This window comes from Nerophis ophidion, linkage group LG18, assembly GCF_033978795.1.
Source record: "Nerophis ophidion isolate RoL-2023_Sa linkage group LG18, RoL_Noph_v1.0, whole genome shotgun sequence".
In the NCBI taxonomy this organism is placed as follows: Eukaryota; Metazoa; Chordata; class Actinopteri; order Syngnathiformes; family Syngnathidae; genus Nerophis; species Nerophis ophidion.
The window spans coordinates 38,233,019-38,248,569 of record NC_084628.1 but is presented as its reverse complement, the minus strand read 5'-3'; the positions used below and the strand labels follow the sequence as shown (position 1 = coordinate 38,248,569).

Here is a 15,551-nt window from a genome sequence, read left to right as displayed (position 1 = left end):
ATTCAACAAATTGCAAAAGATTCAGCAATACAGATGTCCAAAATACTGTGTAATTATGCCGTTAAAGCAGACGACTTTTAGCTGTGTGTGTGTGTGCAGCGCTCATATTCCTAACAGCCCGTGACGTCAAGCGTACACGTCATCATTCCGCGACGTTTTCAAGAAGAAACTCCTGGGAAATTTAAAATTGCAATTTAGTAAACTAAAAAGGCCGTATTGGCATGTGTTGCAATGTTAATATTTCATCATTGATATATAAACTATCAGACTGCGTGGTCAGTAGTAGTGGCTTTCAGTAGGTCTTTGACTTATACACAAACCCCGGTTCAATATGAGTTGGGAAATTGTGTTAGATGTAAATATAAACGGAATACAATGATTTGCAAATCCTTTTCAACCCATATTCGGTTGAATATGCTACAAGCACATTATATTTGATGTTCAAAATCATAAAGTTTTTTTTTTTTTTTGCAAATAATAATTGACTTAGAATTTCATGGCTGCAACACGTGCCAAAGTAGTTGGGAAAGGGCATGTTCACCACTGAGTTACATCACCTTTTATTTTAACAACACTCAATAAACGTTTGGGAACGGAGGAAACTAATTGTTGAAGCTTTGAAAGTGGAATTCTTTCCCATTCTTGTTTTATGTAGAGCTTCAGTCGTTCAACAGTCCGGGGTCTCCGCTGTCGTATTTTACGCTTCATAATGCGTCACACATTTTTGATAGGAGACAGGTCTGGACTGCAGGCGGACCAGGAAAATACCCGCACTCTTTTTTTATAGATTCACGCTGTTGTAACACGTGCTGAATGTGGCTAGGCATTGTCTTGCTGAAATAAGCAGGGGCGTCCATGATAAAGACGGCGCTTAGATGGCTGCATATGTTGCTCCAAAACCTGTATGTACCTTTCAGCATTAATGGTGCCTTCACAGATGTGTAAGTTACCCATGCCTTGGGCACTAATGCACCCCCATACCATCACAGATGCTGGCTTTTGAACTTTGCGTCGATAACAGTCTGGATGGTTCGCTTCCCCTTTGGTCCGGATGACACGATGTCGAATATTTCCAAAAACAATTTGAAATGTGGACTTTGCATCAGTTCATCTTACAGTAGATGATCTTGGGCCCAGAGAAGCCGGCGGCGTTTCTGGATGTTGTTGATAAATGACTTTTGCTGTGCATAGTAGATCTTTAACTTGCACTTACAGATGTAGCGACGAACTGTATTTAGTGACTGTGGTTTTTTTTAAGTGTTTCTGAGCCCATGTGGTGATATCCTTTAAAGATTGATGTCGGTTTTTGATACAGTGCCGTATGAAAGATCGAAGCTCACGGTCATTCAAGGTTGGTTTCCGGCCATGCCGCTTACATGGAGTGATTTTTCCAGATTCTCTGAACCTTTTGATGATATTATGGAGTGTAGATGTTGAAATCCCTAAATTTCTTGCAATTGCACTTTGAGAAACGTTGTTCTTAAACTGTTTGACTATTGGCTCATGCAGTTGTGGACAAAGGGGTGTACCTCGCCCCATCCTTTCTTGTGAAAGACTGAGCATTTTTTGGGGAAGCTGTTTTTATACCCAATCATGGCACCCACCTGTTCCCAATTAGCCTGCACACCTGTGGGATGTTCCAAATAAGTGTTTGATGAGCATTCCTCAACTTTATCAGTATTTATTGCCACCTTTCCCAACTTTTCTGTCACGTTTTGCTGGCATCAAATTCTAATGTTGATGATTATTTGCAACAACAAAAAAATGTTTATGAGTTTGAACATCAAATATGTTGTCTTTGTAGCATATTCAACTGAATATGGGTTGAAAAGGATTTGCAAATCATTGTATTCCGTTTATATTTACATCTAACACAATTTCCCAACTCATATGGAAACGGGGTTTGTAAAAAAAATAAAAAAGATTAAAACTGGAAAGAGATGGGGAAATATTTGTTTGTTTGTTTTACTATGTTTTTTGAGGACAACCATGACACACACCTTCCCAATTGTTAGAACTACCACAGTGAGTATGCTTCACTGATGACACTATCGTTTTGTCCTATTAATTTCGGCGGTTCTTGAACTCACCTTATTGTGGACTGTGATGCAACAGTGTGTTTACATGTCAAATCTTCCACTCCTTTGTTTCATTTTGTCCACCAAACGTTTTATACTGTGCGTGAATGCACAAAAGGTGCACTTTGTTGACGTTATTGACTTGTTGGGCTGCTAATCAGGCAAATTTGGTCAGTGCATGACCGCAAGCTAATCAATGCTAACATGCTATTTAGGCTATCATTATGCCTCGTTTGTAGGTATATTTGAGCTCACTTAATATCCTCACACAGTACATATATATACATATATATATATTTTTTATTTTATTTTATTTTATTTTTTTTCAGGTGCAAAGTAGGGACCAAGTGAGGGAAAGTAACGATCCCTCAGTGATTTAGTGAGCTTATAACGGCCAAAGGATACCTTGAAAAGACTCAGGTGTGCAAGCATCCCTCCGCCTGTTAGATGCGTGCCTCAAACGGGGAAAAACAATGAGATTCAGACATCTTTACGGCTATATAATTGATGAAGGGCTGCCGCAAGTAGGACAAGAACACCGTGCTCGACATACTTTTTTTTTTTTTTTCTTGCAGCGACTCCCGCGTTTGGCGTCCGACGGGACGAGCCGGTACCTGACAGCGGGTGACGTGTCCCAAGTTGAGCAGTGTACCTGCAGCTTGCACCACACTCGGCTGTCAAACCACGCTTATATCCCCGGAAGAGGCAACTAAAATGGGGTTAGAATGAGTAACACGGCTTCAATAGGAGCAGAGCTTATGTAACAAACAAGGAATGACTCACTTCTGTTATTATTGTGAGAAATGTCCTCTTTTTGGACAATATTGAAGCTTTCTTGTATTATACTAGAGCAGGGGTGCCCACACTTTTTCTGCAGGCGAGCTACTTTTCAATTGACCAACTCGAGGGGATCTACCTCATTTATATATATCATTTATATTTATTTATTTATGAAAGAGACATTTTTGTAAACAAGTTTAATGTGTTTAATGATAACACAAGCATGTGTAACACATATAGATGTCTTTCTTTCACGAAGACAAGAATATAAGTTGGTGTATTACCTGATTCTGATGACTTGCATTGATTGGAATCAGACAGTAATGATAACGCCCACATTTTCAAATGGAGGAGAAAAAAAGTTGTCCTTTCTGTACAATACCACATGAAAGTGGTTGGTTTTTGGCATCTAATTCATCCAGCTTCCATGCACTTTACAAGAAAAACATCGGCGGCAAATTCCGTAGCTTGCTTGATTGACATTCACGGCACCCGAGGGTCTTGTGAGATGACGCTGGCTGCTGCCAGTTAATTTTTATGAAAAAATGACAGAGAGGAAGGCGAGAAACACTTTTTATTTCAACAGACTTTCGCGCCGTCCCTTCCGTCAAAACTCTAAAGGCCGACTGCACATTTCCTATCTTCACAATAAAAGCCCTGCTTCATGCTGCCTGCGCTAACAAAATAAGAGTCTCGGAAAGCTGGCGTGCACAAGTGATGTGCACGCCAGCTTTCTGAGGGATCGCTTGTGCACGCCAGTTTTCCGAGACTCTGTATTTAGTTAGCGCAGGCAGCATGAAGCAGGGCTTTTATTGTGAAGATAGGAAATGTGCAGTCGGCCTTTAGAGTTTTGACGGAAGGTACGGCGCGAGAGTCTGTTGAAATAAAAAGTGTTTCTCGCCTTCCTCTCGGTCATATTTTCATAATAATGATCTTGCAGCAGCCAGCGTCATCTCACAAGACCCTCTGGTACCGTGAATGTCATTTAAGTGACGTCTTGGTGAAGATTGATGATCACTAATTTTTAGGTCTATTTTTTTTAAAAGCCTGGCTGGAGATCAACTGACACACCCCCCGCGGTCGACTGGTAGCTCGCGATCGACGTAATGGGCACCCCTGTACTAGAGTCAGCAACCCACGGCTCTTTAGTGCCGCCCTAGTGGCTCCCTGGAGCATGTTTTAAAAAATGATTGAAGATATATTTTTAATATTATCCATCCATCCATTTTCTTCCGCTTTTCGAAATCGGGTCGCGGGGGCAGCAGCCTAAGCAGGGAAGCCCAGACTTCCCTCTCCCCAGCCACTTCGTCCAGCTCTTCCCGGGGGATCCCGAGGCGTTCCCAGGCCAGCCGGGAGTCTTCCCAACATGTCCTGGGTCTTCCCCGTGGCTTCCTACCGGTTGGACGTGCCCTAAAAAAAAAAAAATTCTATTACAATATATTTTTAGTATTAAATATATTATATGTTGACCATCACGTTTCCATCACGATTCCATCTCACCACAGCCTAGGGGGGCTATAGACTACAGACTGTGGTGAAGTAGGCCGGCTTCGTTGCATGAAGAAGCGTACAATTTTTGGTTGTGTTTTCTCCTCCGTATGCTGAGTGGCAATATACGATATACAGTATACCTTGATATTTTTGTTACGTAAAGTAAAAACAAAACACAAAACAGTCCTGGCATATCAAATACAATTTAAATAAAAATGATATGTCTTTTTTTCTATTTGCAATTTTCTGTAGTAAATATCACATTTTTTCCACAGGCTACGAATACATTTGAAAATGAAATAACAATAATGAATGAACCAAACATTCAAGCCTTGAAGTAGCAAGAGAAAATGCATGAATAAAACGTTATTTATTGGTCGGTTTGCTGGAAGTTTCCCGGAAGAGTTAGTGCTGCAAGGGATTCTGGGTATTTGTTCTGTTGTGTTACGGTGCGGATGTTCACCCGTAATGTGTGTGTCATTCTTGTTTGGTGTGGGTTCACAGTGTGGCGCATATTTGTAACAGTGCTAAAGTTGTTTATACGGCCACCCTCAGTGTGACCTGTATGGCTGTTGACCAAGTATGCGTTGCATTCACTTGTGCGTGTGTGTGTGCGTGTGTGTGTGTGTGTGTGTGTGTGTGTGTGTGTGTAAAAGCCACAAGTATTATGTGACACGCTGTTAGTATGGAGGAAAAGCGGACGTGACGACAGGTTGTAGAGAACGCTAAAGGCAGTGCCTTAAATGCACGCCCCCAATATAGTTGTACAGGTGGAAATCGAGAGAAATTTGGGAGAATGGTTGCCCCAGGAGATTTTCGGGAGGGACACTGAACTTCGGGAGTCTACTGGGAATATTAGGAGGGTTGGCAAGTATAACTATTAGCAGTGAATGCGGTGTTACAGCGGCTCCGACGTGGTGAAGTAGGCCGGCTTCGTTGCATGAAGAAGCGTACAATTTTTGGTTGTGTTTTCTGCTCCGTATGCTGAGTGGCAATATACGATATACAGTATATCTCGATATTTTTGTTACGTAAAGTAAAAACAAAACACAAAACAGTCCTAGTTACCTGAGTTACTAAGAATGTCATTGTGACAGAAATCTCAGGCCGTCGTGCGGGTTCCAAGGACCGTCAAGGAAGGACATAGCGGCGGCACATTTAGACTTCTTTATTTTTCAATAATAACTGCTTTTCAGCTGCTCCGTCCGCCGCTCGCTCTTCCATTTGCCTTTATACTTCGGGCTTCGTCGCTTCTCTCACGCTCTTAGTCCCTCACGCTCAGCCTCAGCTTCCCTCTGGCTTCTTTTTGTCCCTCCTCCTCTCTCTCTGACGTTCACGGCTGTCGCCCTTTTATACAGTGCGACAGGAGCTTAGCAGCTTCCATGAAATGCTAAGTAATTCACAAACAAGGATGGGGTGATGGGTCACCACTTTGTAAGCAAATTGTCGAACAGTTTTAGAACAACATTTCTCAACGAGCTATTGAAAGGAATTTAGGGATTTTACCATCTACGGTCCGTAAAATCATCAAAAGGTTCAGAGAATATTGAGAAATCACTGCACGTAAGCGATGATTTTACGGACGAATTCTTCTGTGGCCCGGTGGTTGGGGACCACTGTTGTAGAGGACGCTAAAGCACGCCCCCAATATTGTCGTCCGGGTAGAAATGGGGAGAAATTCGGGAGAATGTTTATCCGCCGGGAGATTTTCGGGAGGGGCACTGAAATTTGGGAGTCCGGGAAAAACGGGAGGGCTGGCAAGTATGAGTTTTAGTGGTGAATGCGCCGCTGTATAAAACCGGCGGACCAGCTCTAATGTTAATTTCATACTGCCTCAAGGGCCAAATTAAATTACACGGCGGGCCAAATTTGGCCCGAGGGCCAGAGTTTGACACCCATGCTGTATTCCATGGTTACTCTGCCGAGCTTTAGACTCAACAACACATCATTTGCAGACTATAATTAATTACTGGTTTGCAAAAAGATATGTTCAACCCATCCATCCATCATCTTCCGCTTATCCGAGGTCGGGTCGCGGGCGCAACAGCCTAAGCAGGGAAACCCAGACTTCCCTCTCCCCAGCCACTTCGTCTTGCTCTTCCCGGGGGATCCCGAGGCGTTCCCAGGCCAGCCGGGAGACATAGTCTTCCCAACATGTCCTGGGTCTTCTCCGTGGCCTCCTACCGGTTGGACGTGCCCTAAACACCTCCCTAGGGAGGCGTTCGGGTGGCATCCTGACCAGATGCCCGAACCACCTCATCTGGCTCCTCTCGATGTGAAGGAGCAGCGGCTTTACTTTGATTTCCTCGCGGATGGCAGAGCTTCTCACCCTATCTCTAAGGGAGAGACCCGCCACCCGGCGGAGGAAACTCATTTCGGCCGCTTGTACCCGTGATCTTATCCTTTCGGTCATGACCCAAAGCTCATGATCATAGGTGAGGATGGGAACGTAGATCGACCGGTAAATTGAGAGCTTTGCCTTCCGGCTCAGCTCCTTCTTCACCACAACGGATCGGTACAACGTCCGATCCGTTCAACCCAATGATGTGAAATGACTAGGGATGCACCGATTAATCGGTAACCGAATATATTCGGCCGAATATTGCAAAAAAAAAGCCACATTCGGCCTTCGGTGGAATGAGTTAAAAACAAGGCCGAATAGTGGCGTGTGACGCAATTTTTTGACGCGGTGACGCAATCAACCAACGTGCAGTGACGCGGTGACGTTGGGATATGTTGTGTACCTGTATAAGTGTATGAGGTTACAAGCACACACTTATTGAGATTTAGTGGGGCCTCTGTTTACATTATTAGCCTGTTGTGTAGGCTACCTGTATAAGTGTAAGACAGGGGCGCTCACACTTTTTCTGCAGGCGAGCTACTTTTCAATTGACCAAGTCGAGGAGATCTACCTCATTCCTATTTATAGTTTATATTTATTTATTTATTAAAAAAGATACATTTTTGTTAACAAGTTAATGTGTACTATGGCTATGAGTTGTTGTTGGGTTTTTTTTTCCCTTGGCTTCAGTCTGCACCCCCACTCCAGGGCCCAGGCTAAGACCGATTTTTTTTTATTTTTTATTTTTTTATTTTTTTTTATTTTAATCTTCTATTATTTTCTCCCATACCCCCCCTGTTTACCTGTATGTCATCTTTTTTGTAAGGGGCGCTGGGGGCCGGCAGACCCGTCAGCGATCCTGTTCTGTCTCCCTGTAATGTTTGTCTGATCTTGAATGGGATTGTGCTGAAAATTGTAATTTTCCTGAAGGAACTCTCCTGACGGAATAAATAAAGTACTATCTAATCTAATCCATCTAATCTAATCTAATGGTGTTTAATGATAATACAAGCATATTTAACACACATAGATTCCTTTCTTTCATGAAGACAAGAATATAAGTTGGTGTATTACCTGATTCTGATGACTTGCATTGATTGGAATTAGACAGTGGTGCTGATAACGTCCGCATTTTCAAATGGAGGGAAAAAAAAGTCCTCCTTTCTGTCCAATACCACATGAAAGTGGTTGGATTTGGCATCTCATTTGTCCAACTTGCATACTCGTTTTTAAACACTTTGTTATGAGAGTAGCATATGTGTGTGGCCCTTTAATGTCTGGCAGCAGGTGAGTGTGCGGGTGGGCAAGCAAGTGAGAAAGTGGTCGCTGAGGGCGGGGGAGAAATACATTGGCATCAAACTCCGTAGCTTGCTAGCTTGTGCACGCTAGCTTTCTGAGACTCTTATTTTGTTTGCACAGGCAGGATGAAACAGGTCTTTTATGGTGAAGACAGGAACTGTGCAGTCGGTCTTTATAGAGTTTTGACAGTAGGTACGGAGTCTCTAGAAATAAAATGTGTTTCTCCGCGTCCGCCCTGTTAGTGATTTTTTTTCTTAAATATGAGCTCGCAGCAGCCAGCGTCATCTCACAAGATCCTCGGGTGCCGAGAATGTCAAACAACTGACGAAAGTGAAGTCTTGGTATGATTGATGATTGCTCATTTTTATGTCTATTTTTTAATGCCTGGCTTGAGATCGACTGACACACCCTCCGAGATCGACCAGTCGATCGCGATCGACGTAATGGGCACCCCTGGTGTATGAGGTTACGAGCACACACTTAATTGAGATTTGCTTAAGCCTTCTGTTTACATTATTAGCCTGTTGTGTAGGCTACCTGTATAAGTGTATGAGGTTACAAGCACACACTTAATTGAGATTTACTTGAGCCTTCTGTTTACATTATTAGCATATCTACTGTGGCTATCTAAGCAGACTTTTGCCAAAAGGACAATAATTAATTTGTTGTGGGTTTATCCACTTTAATGCACTTTATTTATTTTTTTTGGAATGCATGTTTTGTTTGAAGGCCTAATAGAAATGAAAAACTTTGTGCTTTTTTTTGAAAAGCAAAAGCTACTGGAATATTTAAAAAATGTCAATATTCAATAGAAAGTTACTTTATTTGAAAAACATGTCTAAATATTTATTCTAGGCTATTTATACAATATTAAAAAAATTGTGAAAAACTGCATTCATTATCCGTCCATTTTTTTACCGCTTTTTCCCTTTTTGGGGTGGCGGGGGATGCTGGAGCCAATCTCAGCTGCATTCGGGTGGAAGGCGGGGTACACCCTGGACAAGTCGCCACCTCACCGCAGGGCAGGTTGTAAACAGTTTAAAGAAAAGGTCGTAAAACAGTTGTAAGAAGAGGTGCCTGGAGCTTGGGCAGGTCTGGCTTTCTCTCCGCTTTGTAGATCTCAGGTTAAGACAAAACCTTCCTGTGGATTACAATACTTTCAAGAAACCGACACCCTCATGTCGCTCCCCACCCTACACGGTGGAGTTTTACAAGCCTTTTGGTTGGTAAGATCAAAGGGAACTCATTGAAACACAAAGTTTGGTGATAGCTTAGATACAATTATTCTGACACACCTACTCCTGGTTGCCAAACAAGATGCTTTTTATGCCAGCTGTGTCCGCTGGACATGATTCCTACACACCTGCCTGCTGCATCATATCCCTAATAAAGGGGTTTTTACTTGCACTTTGCATACTGGCGGCCAAACCAACAACACCCAACACCCAATAAGCACAGGGGTGGCGACTTGTCCAGGGTGTACCCCGCCTTCCGCCCGATTGTAGCTGAGATAGGCGCCAGCGCCCCCCGCGACCCCAAAAGGGAATAAGCGGTAGAAAATGGATGGATGGATGGATGCATTCATTATTCGGTATTCGGCCTTCGGCCAAGCGTTTATATTTTATTCGGCTACAAATTTTCATTTCGGTGCATCCCTAGAAATGACTTAATCTCCCACAGCACACCAGACCGTATCTCACAGTGGTGGAAAAACACTGATCCAAAAGACCCCGGTCTCCTGAATAAATGAGAAGAACATGCATCTCCGATAAAGATCAATAACGTGTCTTGTAATTAAAGCCATTGCTGTACAACTGCTCGGCGCTGCCATTTAATCACTGGTGCGAAAAATGATGCACATTCAAGTGCTTAACGCAGCCATTGACCCGCCGACTGAGCGGGACACTTAAACCAGTCATGCGTTTTACTGGCACCTGCCTTAACTACTGTATCTAATGAGTCTTTATTAGGGAGTGCACTGCAGAGCCCGGCTGTGGTCGAAGTGGACCGTTTAAACACCACTTGGTATGTCAGACTTAGCCCTGTCTTGGTTTAACTCTTATCTTACTGATAGGATGCAGTGTGTCTCCCATAACAATGTGACCTCGGACTACGTTAAGGTAACGTGTGGAGTTCCCCAGGGTTCGGTCCTTGGCCCTGCACTCTTCAGCATCTACATGCTGCCGCTAGATGACATCATACGCAAATACGGTATTAGCTTTCACTGTTATGCTGATGACACCCAACTCTACATGCCCCTAAAGCTGACCAACATGCCGGATTGTAGTCAGCTGGAGGCGTGTCTTAATGAAATTAAACAATGGATGTCCGCTAACTTTTTGCAACTCAACGCCCAAAAAACGGAAATGCTGATTATTGGTCCTGCTAGACACCGAACTCTATTTAATAATACAACTCTAACATTTGACAACCAAACAATTAAACAAGGCGACACGGTAAAGAATCTGGGTATTATCTTCCACCCAACTCTCTCCTTTGAGTCACACATTAAAAGCGTTACTAAAACGGCCTTCTTTCATCTCCGTAATATCGCTAAAATTCGCTCCATTCTGTGCACTAAAGACGCTGAGATCATTATCCATGCGTTTGTTACGTCTCGCCTCGACTACTGTAACGTATTATTTTCGGGTCTCCCCATGTCTAGCATTAAAAGATTACAGTTGGTACAAAATGCGGCTGCTAGACTTTTGACAAGAACAAGAAAGTTTGATCACATTACGCCTGTACTGGCTCACCTGCACTGGCTTCCTGTGCACTTAAGATGGGACTTTAAGGTTTTACTACTTACGTATAAAATACTACACGGTCTAGCTCCATCCTATCTTGCCGATTGTATTGTACCATATGTCCCGGCAAGAAATCTGCGTTCAAAGGACTCTGGCTTGTTAGTGATTCCCAAAGCCCCAAAAAAGTCTGCGGGCTATAGAGCGTTTTCATTTCGGGCTCCAGTACTCTGGAATGCCCTCCCGGTAACAGTTCGAGATGCCACCTCAGTAGAAGCATTTAAGTCTCACCTTAAAACTCATTTGTATACTCTAGCCTTTAAATAGACTCCCTTTTTAGACCAGTTGATCTGCCGTTTCTTTTCTTTTTCTTCTATATCCCACTCTCCTTTGTGGAGGGAGTCCGGTCCGATCCGGTGGCCATGTACTGCTTGCCTGTGTATCAGCTGGGGACATCTCTGCGCTGCTGATCCGCCTCCGCTTGGGATGGTTTCCTGCTGGCTCCGCTGTGAACGGGACTCTCGCTGCTGTGGTGGATCCGCTTTGGACTGGACTCTCGCGACTGTGTTGGATCCATTATGGATTGAACTTTCACAGTATCATGTTAGACCCGCTCGACATCCATTGCTTTCCTCCTCTCTAAGGTTCTCATAGTCATTATTGTCACCGATGTCCCACTGGGTGTGAGTTTTCCTTGCCCTTATGTGGGCCCACCGAGGATGTCGTAGTGGTTTGTGCAGCCCTTTGAGACACTAGTGATTTAGGGCTATATAAGTAAACATTGATTGATTGATTGATTTGTTTTCTTGCTGTTTGTGTGACGCATGGCAGCTTTCCCAGCAGCAAGCGGTGCCCTGTTTGTGTTCTTTCTCTCTTCAAATGAACACACGACCTCTATTTATCGTCGCGATATCGAAAGACTGAATCTGAGGGGGCAAAATAGGGTTAATTGGCCCTGGTTGCTGGTGAAGAGTTCGGTGCAGTCTGCCGATGCTCACAAACATCAGGAGGTAATGCTGGGACGATACGGAGAAGCTTGAAAAGATTTAGGTCCTGATTTAGCCTTTAAATAGCCTTTAAATAGACTCCCTTTGCAGACCAGTTGATCTGCCGTTTCTTTTCTTTTTCTTCTATGTCCCACTCTCCTTTGTGGAGGGGGTCCGGTCCGATCCGGTTGCCATGTACTGCTTGCCTGTGTATCGGCTGGGGACATCTCTGCGCTGCTGATCCGCCTCCGCTGGAGATGGTTTCCTGCTGGCTCCGCTGTGAACGGGACTCGCTGCTGTGTTGGATCCGCTTTGGACTGGACTCTCGCGACTGTGTTGGATCCATTGTGGATTGAACTTTCACAGTATCATGTTAGACCCGCTCGACATCCATTGCTTTCGTCCTCTCCAAGGTTCTCATAGTCATTATTGTCACCGACGTCCAGTGCTAAATATTATAAACTTATCACTCTCCTCGGGCACTGTTCCCCTAGCATTCAAAAAAGCGGTTATTCATCCTCTTCTTAAAAGACCTAACGTCGATCCTGACCTCATGGTAAACTACCGACCGGTGTCTCACCTTCCCTTTATTTCATAAATCCTCGAAAAAATTGTTGCGGAGCAGTTAAATGAACACTTAGCGTCTAACAATCTATGTGAAACCTTTCAATCCGGTTTCAGGGCAAATCACTCCAGGGAGACAGCCCTCGCAAAAATGACTAATGATCTATTGCTAACGATGGATTCTGATGCGTCATCTATGTTGCTGCTCCTCGATCTTAGCGCTGCTTTCGATACCGTCGATCATAATATTTTATTAGAACGTATCAAAACACGAATTGGTATGTCAGACTTAGCCCTGTCTTGGTTTAACTCTTATCTTACTGATAGGATGCAGTGTGTCTCCCATAACAGTGTGACCTCGGACTACGTTAAGGTAACGTGTGGAGTTCCCCAGGGTTCGGTCCTTGGCCCTGAACTCTTCAGCATCTACATGCTGCCGCTAGGTGACATCATACGCAAATACGGTGTTAGCTTTCACTGTTATGCTGATGACACCCAACTCTACATGCCCCTAAAGCTGACCAACACGCCGGATTGTAGTCAGCTGGAGGCGTGTCTTAATGAAATTAAACAATGGATGTCCGCTAACTTTTTGCAACTCAACGCCCAAAAAACGGAAATGCTGATTATCGGTCCTGCTAGACACCGAACTCTATTTAATAATACAACTCTAACATTTGACAACCAAACAATTAAACAAGGCGACACGGTAAAGAATCTGGGTATTATCTTCCACCCAACTCTCTCCTTTGAGGCACACGTTAAAAGCGTTACTAAAACGGCCTTCTTTCATCTCCGTAATATCGCTAAAATTCGCTCCATTCTGTCCACTAAAGAGGCTACGATCATTATCCATGCGTTTGTTACGTCTCGCCTCGACTACTGTAACGTATTATTTTCGAGTCTCCCCATGTCTAGCATTAAAAGATTACAGTTGGTACAAAATGCGGCTGCTAGACTTTTGACAAGAACAAGAAAGTTTGATCACATCACGCCTGTACTGGCTCACCTGCACTGGCTTCCTGTGACTTTAAGGTTTTACTACTTACGTATAAAATACTACACGGTCTAGCTCCAGCCTATCTTGCCGATTGTATTGTACCATATGTCCCGGCAAGAAATCTGCGTTCAAAGGACTCTGGCTTGTTAGTGATTCCCAAAGCCCCAAAAAAGTCTGCGGGCTATAGAGCGTTTTCCGTTCGGGCTCCAGTACTCTGGAATGCCCTCCCGGTAACAGTTCGAGATGCTACCTCAGTAGAAGCATTTAAGTCTCACCTTAAAACTCATTTGTATACTCTAGCCTTTAAATAGACTCCCTTTTTAGACCAGTTGATCTGCCGTTTCTTTTCTTTTTCTTCTATGTCCCACTCTCCCTTGTGGAGGGGGTCCGGTCCGATCCGGTGGCCATGTACTGCTTACCTGTGTATCGGCTGGGGACATCTCTGCGCTGCTGATCCGCTTCCGCTTGGGATGGTTTCCTGCTGGCTCCGCTGTGAACGGGACTCTCGCTGCTGTGTTGGATCCGCTTTGGACTGGACTCTCGCGACTGTGTTGGATCCATTGTGGATTGAACTTTCACAGTATCATGTTAGACCCGCTCGACATCCATTGCTTTCCTCCTCTCCAAGGTTCTCATAGTCATTATTGTCACCGATGTCCCACTGGGTGTGAGTTTTCCTTGCCCTTATGTGGGCCTACCGAGGATGTCGTAGTGGTTTGTGCAGCCCTTTGAGACACTAGTGATTTAGGGCTATATAAGTAAACATTGATTGATTGATTGATTGATTGATTTACTAAGACCCTAATACTAAGGGCTAAACAGCGTGTGCAAGTTATGATTTAGGGCTATATAAATACACTTTGATTGACTGATTGATTGATAAAATTGCGTGTAATATTATTTAATGTTGGGCCATATGGACAAAAAAGTATATTTTGATATATTTGTACTTAAATTCGATATTCGATATACACTATATTGCCAAAAAGTATTGTAAATGATTAGAATCAGATGTCCTAACCACTTGGCCCGGTGTATCAAATCAAGCACTAAGGCTTGGAGACTGCTTCTGCAAACATTTGTGAAAGAATTGATTGATTGATTGAAAAAATGGGTCCATTCTCAGTGATTTCCAGTCAACGGGACTCTCGCTGCTGTGTTGGATCCGCTTTGGACTGGACTCTTGCGACTGTGTTGGATCCATTATGGATTGAACTTTCACAGTATCATGTTAGACCCGCTCGACATCCATTGCTTTCCTCCTCTCCAAGGTTCTCATAGTCATCATTGTCACCGACGTCCCACTGGGTGTGAGTTTTTCCTTGCCCTTATGTGGGCTCTGTACCGAGGATGTCGTAGTGGTTTGTGCAGCCCTTTGAGACACTAGTGATTTAGGGCTATATAAGTAAACATTGATTGATTGATTGATTGATTTAATTTTGGGGCGGTATAGCTCGGTTGGTAGAGTGGCCGTGCCAGCAACTTGAGGGTTGCAGGTTCGATTCCCTCTTCCGCCATCCTAGTCACTGCCGTTGTGTCCTTGGGCAAGACACTTTACCCACCTGCTCCCAGTGCCACCCACACTGGTTTAAATGTAACTTAGATATTGGGTGTCACTATGGAAAGCGCTTTGAGTCACTAGAGAAAAGCGCTATATAAATATAAATCACTACACTTCACTTTTAAGCAATGACCGTCATAAAAATCACACTAAAAATCTTGGGGACCCAAAAGGGTCCCACTCATGAAAGTCTTAAAAATAAGTCATACTTTAAAAAAAAATGTATTTACTTTCAACACTTTTTGGGTGTTTTATGGCCTTTTGTCAAAGAAAACTAGTTTTTTTTTTACATGTAGCAAAAACACAAAATATGATACACAAATAACACACATAATATTTCAAAGTGGAATATTTGATGTCAAGTAATTGGAGCCTTAATAATGCCAATTATTCATTAAAACATTTATATTCATTTTACTTTTATTTTTGGAGCAATGACCGTCAAAAAATCCCACTAAAAATCTTGGGGGAACCAAAAGAACTTGGGACTGGACTCACCTTATGTTGGATCCACTATGGATTGGACTTTGGAAGGTGGGGGTGGGGTGGTTGCCCACACATGCAGTCCTTTCCAAGGTTTCTCATAGTAATCATTGTCACTGTCACCGACGTCCCACCGGGTGTGAGTTTTTCCTTGCCCTTATGTGGGCTCTGTACCAAGGATGTCGTAGAAGGTTAAAATAAAATAAAAAAATCGGTCTTAGGGA

At 43.5% G+C, this 15,551-nt stretch overlaps 1 protein-coding gene across 2 annotated transcripts in view; it reads left to right on the top strand.

Annotated features, from left to right (window-relative positions):
- Positions 1-15,551, top strand: part of igsf9ba (immunoglobulin superfamily, member 9Ba) — a 226,255-nt gene that overhangs the window by 107,604 nt on the left and 103,100 nt on the right. The window lies entirely within an intron of this gene.